This window comes from Cibotium barometz, chromosome 31 (assembly GCF_041138505.1).
Source record: "Cibotium barometz isolate CiBa-2024 chromosome 31, ASM4113850v1, whole genome shotgun sequence".
In the NCBI taxonomy this organism is placed as follows: Eukaryota; Viridiplantae; Streptophyta; class Polypodiopsida; order Cyatheales; family Cibotiaceae; genus Cibotium; species Cibotium barometz.
This window is the reverse complement of record NC_141076.1, coordinates 38,454,929-38,465,337: the sequence shown is the minus strand read 5'-3', so window position 1 is coordinate 38,465,337 and position 10,409 is coordinate 38,454,929.

The window sequence follows — 10,409 nt, the reverse complement described above, 5'->3', positions numbered from 1 at the left end:
TTAATCTTAGAACTGTGGAAAAATGAACTAATGTTGTAAAATATCACAAAATCAAATTAATCAAGGAAAGACCACAACAATGCTATATGAGAGAAACTAACATAGAATGTCCCAAATCAGTTTGTTGTGATTGTTTCTCACATGATAAAATCTTGCAAACTTTAATAACTAACTATAATTTTTTAAGGTTTACGTGATAGAGGCCACTTACATGTTAGAGTTGCTTTTTTTTCTTGTAGATCTTTGCGCGATATAAATTTTGCACCCCCTGATGATACCTATACAACAAAGAGAATCATGCCAGAAACTAGCATGTTATGTATTTTGAGGTTCACTGGCAGCTCATTCATTTACATCCTTGTTTTATACTCTAAATTAAAATTCAAAGGGTAAATCTATTTAGCTCTCGTCAATGATACCTTCTCTTAATTGTTGAAGAATGTCGTTCTCACCAATAGTGATTGTTGAAATTACTCTATCATTGAATTTGACTACAATTCCAATTAGAAGATAAAATTACACTTTTCTCTTCCTTTCTATCCCATCCTTCACCAAGATTTCGATCATATCTCTCTCTTGCATGTTTTCACATACAACCATTATCTTCGTAACTCTTATTATTGACTTTGACTTTGCAAACAAATGAAATAAGCTTACAACTTGGTTTGTGTCGAGGAAGATCTTGTGGACTAGAATCTCTGTGATACATGATTTGTTGATCCCATGTTTGAATCCTTGGATTCTTTCTTTCTAACGTGATACAAAATCGTTGGTGGCTGATCCTCTTTACTTTCTTTTCTATAATGGCTATAGAAAAATAAACCTCCCCTATCAACCACTCCTTTGACATTGTTAAGGGATTCCATGCATTTTCTACATCAAGTATGTTATAGATTGTAATCATTTGAACATTTGAAGATGGCCTTCTAGATCATGTTGTCATATCAAGGAATGCAAGAGCACAAATGGAAAATGGAATTCGGTAGTGATGAGAGTGCAAAAAGTGATAAAATCATGCGTGTGTTGTTAAATGTGGGAAATGTGAGTTGAAAAGTATAGGCGAGAACTGTACATTTAAGCCTTACGAAAACGGGGCAAAGATTTAGGCGGAAGTAATTTTTGGAGGTCATGCTAAGCAGTGAAATTTCGCACTACGCAGTGATATTTCACTCCCAAGTAGCAAAATTTCACTGCTAGAAAGGTTGCATAGCAGCAAAACCCTAAGCCACTTTCCACTTGGTAACTGTGAATAGCATATGGCTTTGTATGTTAATATGTATTCACTTGTGATCTGATTACAGATATCTGACACTTGTCAAGGGCTGGATGTTAGTTTCAAAGAATGGTTGAGAGAAAATATACGATGTATGTGTGATCAATGCAAGGGCCAATATAAACAACATCATATAACAACTGATCATGTCCGTACATATGGACTTTATGAGGAATTAGCATGACTAAGTGCGGATGATAACATTAAGGAGGAGAACCATAGGAGAGTGTTACACAATATGCCACACCATTCCATGACATCAGGTATCTTGGAAAAGGTGTCAAGGCTTCGTAGGGAAAGCATGGTTGAGAATCATCTTCTCCATCCAATGAATGAGGTACCTCCACCATTTCCACATGAGCAGGAAGAGGATCTCATCATAGAAGACATGGTGAATGATTTCTTTGAATGGGAGGTCATAGATGATGGAGAGAAAACTCTAATGCGACAAGAGGAGAAAACCTTGCTTAGAGAGGTAAGCACCTCTTTGTCTGAGGGATGTTTGCACTCTACACTCAAAGAAAACTTGGAGCTATTAAACTTGCAAACAACTTATGGACGTGTGGTGATGCAAGTGTTCTTAAGTAAGATCCAATAAATATATTCTCTTAAATAGAAATGGTCTCTTGGTTTGCACTCTCCTTGTAGATATTTTGACATATTATTTCTTATGTTATATTGCTCCCAAGAAGATTCTTCCCCCTCAAAACCTATTGCTGGACTCACGAGATGGGTCTCGTAAATTTTTCTCTATGCTAGGTATGGATTATATAAAAATATGTCATGCATGTTCCAATGATTTTATGCTATTTAGAGGGCTTAATAAAGATGCAATACATTGTCTACAATGTGGAGAGAGATGATATAGACATGATTTGCAAGGAGATAAAATTCCTCTTGAAAGGTGTTGAGACACTTTCCTATCATTCCTCACATCTAGGGAATTGCAGAACTCATGACATGGCATGCAACTCATCACGCAACCAATGGCACCATGAGGATCATAGTAGCTGATTCATCACCATCATAACATGTGGAGCATCAATGGCTAGAGTTTAAAGATGATTCCTGTCACTTACATCATGTCTTGGGAATGGATGGCGTTAACCCATTTGGCTTCAAGTCCACATCATGGTCTACTTGGCCCATTGTATTGGTGGTGAAGTACAACCTCCATCCATGGATGGCAATCAAGAAAGGTCATATCATACCTGCTCTCCTTGTACCATGCTAGTATAAGGTAGTAAACATGGATGTGTACCTCAAGCCTTTGATTAAGGAGCTTGAGATACTATGGTGAGGCATCAAAGTCCATGATGTATCAAGGCCAATAAATAGGTGTAATATGGAGGTAAAAGGAGTTTTGCTTTATACGATGCATGACTATCCTGAGCTCTCGGAGCTTGAGATACTATGGTGAGGCATCAAAGTCCATGATGTATCAAGGCCAATAAATAGGTGTAATATGGAGGTAAAAGGAGTTTTGCTTTATACGATGCATGACTATCCTGAGCTCTCGGAGTGCTCATGTACATACTTGAACTTTATACCTTAAAACTTTAATCTTTAAATTTATCTTACTCTATGTCTCACAATCATCTCAATTTTATAACAGGTTTGGCAACCTCTGGATATCATGCATTTCTAATTTTTGGACCATAACTTTTTTTGGAAAGACCTTTTACACTAAAGGAGGTGGTGTATGACAAACATCATTGATTTCTCCCTCCTTCACATTCAAATTATGTGCCACATGATGTCTGGCACCACTTGTGATGAGAGGTAAATATTGGTTTAAGGCATGGAGAAGCACCCCAAATCCACCACCCAATGGGATGTCAAGACACTCAATCTTCTTTCGACTTCCATACTGGTGTGAGTTGAAGATCAATCATCTCTTAAACGTGGTAGCAAATATTTGGAACCATTTAATTGGTAAAAGATATACCAAGGGTGCAAGGGATGACTTACAAAATATTAGACACCTTCAAAGTGCATGGCCGATGTAGATGAGAGTGGTAACATGGTCCTACCAAGGGAACTATGGGTATTAACCAAGAAGGAGCACTGTAATAAGGTGAAAAGTGTGATTTCCTCTTCTTGTACACACACACCAACACGAGTAATGCATTCATTGAAGGGTGCCTTCACAAAGACTAAAACAAAAGGAGAGGTACAATTATATAGCCTCAAGACACATGATTAGCATAAGATAGTAAAGGTATTCAAATATTCTTTTATTCATGGTATATAATTTGTAGGCTCATATACTAACTTCCATTGTTTTTTTTGCATAGTTTATTCTTGACATGGAGATGGGATAGATTTATTGATCTTCGAGTAGATAGACTCCCATGTTTTCATTGAGCTTCGAGTAGATATAGAGATTGATGAAGCAACACAAATGGAGATGGGATAGATTCATAATCTTGACATTGTTTATGTAATTATTTATCTTTAAAAGTTTTTAACTTTCTTTTTGTTTTTCAAACATGGTTTTAAGGATTCCTAGGGATGTTTTTTTAAAACTGTCATCATTTTCTATATGTATGAGACATGTATAACCTAATATCAATCTTCCATATCTCTCTGAATTTTTTTAATAATAGTATAGTAATAAAAATTTTCTACTATTTTTGTTGACCAGTGAAATTACAGTGTAGCAACAAAATTTCACTACTATAATCATTGTTCGCAACGAAATTTGTCTATCAAGCAATGAAAATAGCAGTGAAATTTTGATGCTATTCTTATTTCTTAGTAGCAAACTTTCACTCTAATGAGCCATTGATATTTCACTGATGAGAGTAGTGACAAAATGGCCCAACATCCTTATCTGTTGGAACACTGCTATACCCCCGACGTATTATAGGGTTTTCAACACCCTTCCTTAAAGAAACAAGGAAACTCCCCTCGCCCTCTCCCTGGATCTCAAACCTAATGGTTACAGTTACACACCACTCACTCAAACATGGACTCTCATGGTCCCTCCCTCAAGCTTGGCTCTCTCATGCCTAATAACATGCCTAATAGCATGCATTTTAAGGCTATCATGGTATGGGTTGTGCACCCTTATGCAAACCCACATAGACAAGGGTAGCTCAATATAAGTACCTCATCATGGTGGCACAATTGACACATATCCATTACTTGGCCACACCTAGTGAACCATGCCTCATCACACACCAAATCTCAAGATTTTCTTAATGTGTCAAAGAAATTGAAAGAAGATTTCAATGTTTTATGTGGGTATCATGACCACCTTCACACATGGGCCATGTACACCTCCATTTGAATATTCAAAACAATAGCACTCACCATGCTTACATAAAGTGCATGTGAAGAGGAGCTAAAACAAAGTCTAGCACTTCACACTCATTTATCAAAAACCTTATATCCAGTGCAAAACACTACATGGTTATGGAGGCCCTAGCGATTACTAAAAAACTATGCGTCTCCTAAAATGTGTAGGCAAGAATGTCGTATATCCGATAAAGTCTATAATAGGGAATTTGGAAAAATCCATGCATTTTGAAAAAAAATTGAGACCTTTAAATTAATTTTGGTAATTTTGATGAATTTGGTAATTTCACTAAATTTAAAAGAGAAAGTGTTACTACTTAAGGTTGATAATAACACATATGGGATGTTTATAAACATCATTTAATCTACAATGTAACCAAAAAAAGATCCATAAAATTTGAAAGAAAAGTATGAAAGACGATCAAATTCTAGACTAACATGTACTAATAAACAAAAAGTGACCAACACTACAACAGAATGAGAGTATATTAGCAAAAATAGCAACACTTTTATAACTAGAAGGGTACGAAGAAGTTGGGCCTATTTGGTTGCTAGAAACACTAATATTTTTGGTGCAACAATGGGATCACTGCTCAACAACAAAAATAGCAATGAAATTTTGCTACTCAGTAGCGATATTTCGTTGTTTAGTAGTGAAACTTTGTTGCTATTTTTGCTATTGAGTAGCAATACAACTGCGTGGAAAAAAATAAGCAGGGGTAGAGTGGGGAGTCTACACACGACTCCCCAATCTGCCCTAGCTCTTTTTTTAAAATTGATACGTAAATTTTTTTGATATAGACATAAACTTGAAAAAGAAATCAAAACTAGGAAGAATGCAAGTGAACCAGATACCTATTACATTTCTTGATTGGTTGGGCCTTTGTCCATATACAAAAAAAAAATCAAAGAAGAGGATGCTACTCAAAATCCTCATTGGGTTTGTTTAGGGGATGAACTTAGGAGGATTATTATTTTGTCATATGATATGTAACCTTAGGGAAATTAAAAGTGACTTTTGGGATCTTAGGAGAAGTTGGAATGTCTTTTGGCGTTAGATAGAAATGGGCAGTTATGTTTTGTGGGCAAGGAGGATGTAGACAGATGTAAGCAGAACTATGTTTTGTGGGCAAGGAGGATGTAGACGGATGTAAGCAGAACTATGTTTTGTGGGCAAGGAGGATGTAGACGGATGTAAGCAGAACTGTGTTTTTGGGCAAGGAGGATGTAGATGGATGTAAGCAAAACTGCGTTTTTGGGCAAGGAGGATGTAGATGGATGTAAGCAAAACTGCGTTTTTGGGCAAGGAGGATGTAGATGGATGTAAGCAAAACTGCGTTTTTGGGAAATGAAGAAGTCTGCAAGTTTGTCAATGTCGGTTTAGGTTTATGTTTTTTGAAGCTTGGACAGTAATGTTTATCAGTCTCATTAATAGAAGGTGTTTCTCTCTTTGTAGTACTCTGTACAATGTTGTTCATCTTTGTTTGTCTTAGAGAGAATGTGGAAGTTAGAGTTTTTTGTCATATCAGAAGTCAGGTTATTTATCATCCTGTTCAATCTGCTAGGAAGTTACACTAGTTTACACTAGAAATCATGGTGCTTGTGATGGGTTTTCATGGTCAAATTCATTTTCCTCTATGAGATTGATGAGTGCCAAAGAGGTTACAAAGCAATTGTTTGGGATGACATTTGGAATTCTTTCAGAAGTTGTATGATTCCGACATCTATTTAGTTTCAACCTAGAGGATTTGGGAAGACCATCTCATCCTTTTTTTACAAGATCAGTAGCAAGGTGGCAAAGTACACAGCAGGAGGAGGATGACCAGAAACATGTATTGTAGGAAGGAGGTGAAGAAATTGGGATGCAAAGTGATAGTTCTCCGGGGAAGAGCCGGATACAGAAGAATTTGATGAAACGGAGGAGTATGGTGGTGAACCATCAGAAACAGATGTGTTAGAGGAAAATAGGCAGATAATTTCGCAATTCATAGGCACAGCAGTATTACAGCAGGCATTCTTGGCCAGGAGGAGATTGTAGTTTGATCCTTTAATAGTAAGGAGAAGAGCAGTGTTAGAAGCACCTCAACCACCAGCACCCGGGTCAACATCATCATCATCATCAGCATCAACACAGGCAGGGTAGTTATCCCCAAATACGCTTCAAAACATGGCGACGGCTAGAGCAGATTTATGCGTCAAGTTTGGGACCTTTTCGGGAAAGTCTAAAGAAGACCCTGATTGCCACGTAGCTCAATTTGAGACAAGATGGCAGGCCAGAGGATTTGACGGAGTATATGATGTGCAAGCTAAGATGCGTCAGTTTGAGGCAACATTGGAGGGCAAAGCCATGCAGTGGTTCAGCAATTTTAATGCAGGACATTTTGCTAATTACAATGCATTGAGGAATGGATTTTTGAATCGATTTCGAAAGGAGAAGACTCCGAATGAAGTGCTTTCCAAGCTTAGGGACATTAAGCAAAAGAGGATGTTTGTGGAATATTATGCACAAAAGTTTAGGCTCACGAATGCGGAGAGACCTACGGATGAAATGCTGGCAAGATATTTCATGAATGGGTTGCGCAAGGAGCTATGGAATGCAGTAGCAAGTGTGGATATTATAGCCAGTCTCGATGCATTGGTGAACACTGCCACAAGGGTAGAAAAGAGATTTGGATTATCAAATCCAAGTTTAGCACGGAAGAGCTCTAGGGATAAGAAGAAGAAAAAGTTGAACGGGAAGAAGAAGAAGAAGTCAAAAGATGATAGCAGTGTGATGTGGATTCAGAGGAGGAGTTAGACACAAATTCAGACACTTCGGATTCGAAAGAGGATTTAGAATTGGATATTGAGGATGATTCAGACACTGATTCAGGTTTAGATGAAGATGGGAACAGAAGGAAGAAACACAAAAAGAAATCTAGTAAGAAGTCTAAGAAGAAGGTGAAGGATAGTTCGGCTAAAAAGATGGTAGAAAAGAAATTGAAGGAACTGGGAGTAAAGAAGGAGTCAAGCAGTAAGACAACTTACTATGACATCTGTGATGATAAGGATGGCCATAAGACAAAAGACTTGGTATAATCCAAATTTTAGGGAAGTAGTCCCTAAAAGGATACAGCAGAAGATTTAGCAGAACATGGTGCAAGCCAATGGAGTTTTTTCGGAAGCTTCAGGACAACAGAGATCATTTAACAACCAAGGATGGCAAAGGCAATAGTAGCCATATTCAAAATGGAGACCACCATTAACTCTGGAAGACCACCATTCAGAGGAAATTTCAATCAAGGAAGTCGACCAAGATTTGGCGGATGGCAAAATTTTAGACCATCATGGGGAGGAAATTGGGGTCAGCAAACAGAGTTGGCCACAACAATAGAATTGGCAACAACCACCTAGTTGGAATCAGCAGGGCTGGAATCCGCAGGGTTGGATTGAGCAAGGGTGGAATAAGCAGGGACCTAGTGAGCAGTTACCTTAGTTACCTGCACCACCTGCGCAACAAGGAGAAAAGGATAAAGCACCACAAAGTAATTTGATAGAAGTAGAGATTCCTCAGGATCATGGGACGAATCAGGTATCGGCGGATTGTTCTCCTGAATGTGATTGTTCTCAATGTCGGCTAGAGGATTCGGAAGTGATGGTAGTTACATGTGCTTTATTGTTCTTAATCTGCTAGGAAGTTACACTAGTTTACAGGGTTCCTCTGGCTCGTCATCGTCTTCGTATTCTTCTTCACTTCCTTCACCCACTTCATGCTCGTAGTCTAGATCTTCCTCTTCCTTTTCCTCTTCATCCTAAATAAATGCAAACAAGAGTAAGGCAAGTATAAAACAATAAAAGATAATTACATATAGATAAGAGAAGGGCTTCGTAGCTACTTACCTCGTCTACTTGAGTCCCCAAAATGGACTCACTCAAGCGTACACCTCGCGTACGCATCCAAGCCCACAATGTCAGACGAGAGACTTTGTATCCATAATCGTACTCCTCTTTCATTGGGTAATGCCCAACAACCTCCCTCTACAAAAAATAATTTAAAAAATATACAATTAGCTAAAGAAAACAATATAATCCAAAACAAAATGAAAGAGGAGAAGGAAAATAGTAAAATAAATACTTACAAAGTGAGAAATGGAGGATTTTTCTCTCGAGACAAAGTGTCAAGCCCCTCACTTCCATATTCGGGAAGTAGTCACCACCACTTATTGTTGAAAAGCACGTGGATGCTTTCTCACAAAACTTTGTGCATGCCTCCACTCCTCCTATAAGCAAACTCTTAGCCTTTCTAAATTGTTCTTCTCTATTCTCTTGATGTTTGCTCTCCTGTTAGAGAGCAAAAGCTTCATCCTCATCTTCATCTAGTCCTCTGAGAAGGCGAGACCCACATGTGGAATAGAAAACTCAGTCTTGAGCACATCAATAACATATTCCTTTGAGAGCTCATCCTAGGCTTTCCACTTCTTAAAGGAGTTTGTAAACTCTATATTAGCAAGTACATGCATACGGTTTCATAACTTTCTTCCCTTGTGCATCCATCACACAAGGGCACCATCGACATCCACATTGTATGGTAGGGTTTATGGATAAAATGGTGGGATGGCTCTCATCAAGGGTGGCTCAAAATGAGCAGATGAGGAACCCCCTGTTGGGGAGATGACTCGAGATACCTAGTGTTGCTTTTGCCAAAGCAAAAGTAGCATGATCCCCCTCGCTACTACATCTACTAGCCCTCCCAGACTCCCTACTACATTGTCATAGAGTGAAGATGGATGTAAGGGAGCATGGTGGGATTAGCTGACATTGGTGGTGTAGGCTCATCATAGTCATAGTGTGATGGGTCTACACCACTCGGACCCTACGTCGCATATCAAAGAAGTGGACTGTCCCCATGGAGACGACTAGCCATGTGGGATAGATTTTCCATATGGAGTCGATTGGCCCGATGGTATGTTGGTCTGCATATAAGATTAAATGAATTGACTTACAAAATGCATAAGAATAAACCGTGTGTATGTGAAAATGTTTTGTCAAACCATACCTATGTCTGTGAGAACTGAGTCCATGCTTGGTGCCCATATCGTTGGTTGATGATCTTCAGGAGAAGATTCACAATATCTAGGTCCTACGATTATGGGTCAATTGATATTGCCTATACATATAGCCCAACCCAAATACATGCATAAGAGTCAATTGCTCGAAGCATAAAACATTCATAAATAGCTATTTATAAAGGCTTTATGCATAAATCTTATGTATAGAGCCTTCCAATAGAGTCTTATGCATAAATCTTTATGCATAGAGCCTACTCATAGATCCTTATACATAAATCTCTACAAATAAAGCTTACACATAAATCCCTATGCATAAAGCATGGGCATAGAGCCTACGCATAGAGCCTATGTATAGAGCCTTATGCATAAATCTCTACGCATAGAGCCTACGTATAGAGCCTTATGCATAAAACTCTACGTATAGAGCCTATGCATAAATCCCTATGCATAAAGCGTGGGCATAGAGCCCTATTCATTAAGCTCTATACATAGATCTACACATAGAGCCTTATGCATAAAGCTCTATACATAGAGCCTATGCATAGATCCTACATATAAATCCATGTGTGTAAGTCATATGCATAAAGCATAGGCATAGAGCCTTATGCATATATCCTACACATAAAGCCTATGCATAGAGCCTTTGCATAAAGCTCTACTCATAGAGTCTTATGCATAAAGCTCTACGCATAGAGCCTAAACAAAAAGCCCTATGCATAAAGCATGGGCATAGAGCCTAAACAAAAAGCCCTATGCATAGGCCCTATGCATAAAGCATAGGCATA